A 3,423-nucleotide genomic window follows, 5' to 3' on the forward strand; every position below is an offset into this window, starting at 1 on the left:
CCAATCATTTAATCATTTTTCTATACTGAATACAATGAAATGTAAATAAATCTGTGGTGTAGCAAAAATCCTACCCGCCAAGCACGTCTTCAAAGGTGTATACGCGAAAGTCTCAAATTAATCAAACAAGAACAATTGTTGTGAATATGAAAATTCATGCTCAGGAAAGGTTTCCTATTTTATTAGCGAAAGAAAGTAGTGAAAAGTTTTAAAATTGGATTTTCGAAGCCATTTTGTTTAACATAGAGCTAATATTGCCCCCTGGTGTACATAACGACACGCAAATGGAAAGTCTCTATGAGGAATAAAAAGTATTATTTTGTAACTTCAACAAACTTCAAGACAGAGCCTGGAATGCGGCTAATCAAGTTCTTTTGATTAAGTGAGTCATCACCGCTAGGAAAGCAAGAGTTTCGACTCACTGATATCATTCTAAAAATCACAACATGCAAGGTTTTCTGCAAGGATTTTTGTGATCAGTGTCACATGGTGGGTGGTAATGGTGGTCTTTTGTTTGTTTGTTTTTTACAAATGAAAAACTGATAGCGATTATTTGTGTTCACCCCCTTTACTCTGATACTCCATGAATATCCATGTTAGGTCAACATGAATGCTCCATTTTCTAGGTTCTTGTTTTGGATTTTCTTTTTTTAACCGTCCTTTTAGCTAAATGAGATCACTGATATGAAGAATTCTTAAATGTTATCCATCAAATTGTTTATTATTTAGTGTTCAGAATTTTGTTGCTTTATTTGACTGGGGACTAATAGCCTACCATGCATTTTGAAATGTGTGTAGGAAGCAATTTTGTGGCATCTATTTAGATGAATTTTCAATCCAGCTATAACTCAGAGATGTCTGAGTTATTGGTTGCAATATCAGCTCAAAATGTAACAATCCACTGAGGGATGTGGTTATGTTTTGTTTTGTTTTGTTTTGTTTTTCTTGTTTTTTTTTGCATGCAAAGCCAAGATATAATCCCTCAGGGTGGATTTTTGGGCAGGGCGTCAACGTTCAACACAGGTTAATACCGGGTCTAAACAAGCCCCAGACTTTATCACATACCAGACTGCATTAATGGTGTACTATTGGCTCTGTGAAAAATTTCTTTCTCCAAATGAAGCTTAACGGGACTTAAAAAGGTACATTTCAAATAGATAAGTAGACTACATCTCAGTTATTTCCAGAATGTATTCAATTTATTAAGGTTGCTTTGCAAACTCCCAGTGATACATTTTGTGAGGAGGATGAATATTGAGTGTAAATATTGAAGCAACAATTCAAAACACCAGTCAGAAAGTAAAGCTCAGGAACAAATGGGTCATCCAAATACAAAATTACCTCAACCATACAGCCTAATTCCACATGGAAAATTTGTGAGCACAGTTGAAAAGATGTGTGTGATTATTTCTTCAAACCTGATTCAGATACATCAACTCTTAAAAGAAAAGGGCCAAAATTGGGAGCCTTGTGAGATGATACTCAGATAACTGACCATACACTAGAAAAGGCAATTCCATTAGTAATAAGGAACTATATGTAAACTTCAAAATTTTAAGAAAATTACTAAGAAAAATTATTTGAAAAATGCTTTCTTAATTTTTTGGCATTTTGCAAATAGAAATAAATTTGGTTCACCTAACTGTCCTAAAAGGGATAAAGTTCATTACAACCCCTGGCAAAAAGTATGGAATCACCAGTCTTGGATGAGCAGTCATTCAGACATTTCATGCTGTAAAACAAACTCGGATCAAAAACATGATACAATATTAAGGTCATTCCAAAGTGCAACTTGTTGGCTTTCAGGAACACTCAAAGAAATGAAGAGAAAACATTGTGGAAGTGAGTGAATGATACTTTTATTGACCAAACACAGGGAAATAAATATGGAATCACTCAATTCTGAGGAAAAAAGTATGGAATCACTCAAATTGGAGGTAGAAAAAAGGACACACCCAGTCTATTTCCTTTCCCTAAATGGACACCTGCCCCAGATTAGATGTGCCCGTTAGTGTGCAGTTCAAAACACCTGCAGTCATGACACCTTGGAGGGCTGCTGGACGAAGTGGAGTGGCGAGAACCATGACTCCAACAAGAGAAATGTCCCTTGAAACAAAAGAGAGGATTGTGAAACTTCTTGAAGAAGGTAACCCTTCACGCATGGTTGCTAAAGATGTGGGCTGTTCACAGTCAGCTGTATCCAAGATATGGTCCAAACACAAACAGCATGGAATGGTTGTTAAAGCCAAGCGTACTGGTAGACCAAGAAAGACATTAAAGCGTCAAGACAAACAACTAAAGGTCATTTGTCTTGAAAACCAAAAAAGTACAACTAAACAGATGAAGCATAAATGGGAGGAAGCTGGAGTCAATGTATGTGACCGAACCGTAAGAAATCGCCTAAAGGAGGTGGGATTTCAATACAGGAAAGCTAAATGAAAACCAGCATTGACACCTAACCATAAAAGAACAAGATTCCGATGGGCTAAGGAGAGGCAATCATGGACTGTGGATGACTGGATGAAAGTTGTCTTCAGTGATGAGTCAAGAATCTGCAATGGACAAGGTGATGATGCTGGAACTTTTGTTTGGTGCCGTTCCAGTGAGATTTATGAAGAGGCCTGCCTGAAGAAAACAACCAAATTTCCACAGTCCTTGATGATATGGGGCTGCATGTCAGGCAAAGGCACTGGGGAGATGACTGTGGTTAATTCTTCTATCAATGCACAAGTTTACATTGACATTTTGGACAGTTTTCTCATCCCTTCAATTGAACAGATGTTTGGAGATGATGAAATGATTTTCCAAGATGACAATGCATCGTGCCATAGGGCAAAAACAGTGAAGGCATTCCTTGAAGAAAGACACATTCAGTCGATGTCATGGCCTGCAAATAGTCCAGATCTCAACCCAATAGAAAACCTGTGGTGGAGATTGAAAAAAATGTTCCACAAGAAGGCTCCAACCTGCAAAGCTGATCTGGCAACTGCTATCAAAGAGAGTAGGCACCAAATACTGTTTGTCCCTCATCAAGTCCATGCCTCAGAGACTAAAAGCTGTTATAAAAGCCAAAGATGGTGCAACTAAATACTAGTGATGTATTTTGAATGGTCTTTTGTTTATGTGTTTTTCATGATTCCATACTTTTTTCCTCAGAATTGAGTGATTCCATATTTATTTCCCTGTGTTTGGTCAATAAAAGTATCATTCACTCACTTCCACAATGTTTTCTCTTCATTTCTTTGAGTGTTCCTGAAAGCCAACAAGTTGCACTTTGGAATGACCTTAATATTGTGTCATGTTTTTGATCCGAGTTTGTTTTACAGCATGAAATGTCTGAATGACTGCTCATCCAACACTGGTGATTCCATACTTTTTGCCAGGGGTTGTATGATTTGAGGCCAGGCAGTGAGAAAAAAAATG

This window comes from Poecilia mexicana, unplaced genomic scaffold (genome assembly GCF_051168715.1).
Source record: "Poecilia mexicana isolate PSO_F unplaced genomic scaffold, ASM5116871v1 scaffold_15, whole genome shotgun sequence".
Lineage (NCBI taxonomy): Eukaryota > Metazoa > Chordata > Actinopteri > Cyprinodontiformes > Poeciliidae > Poecilia > Poecilia mexicana.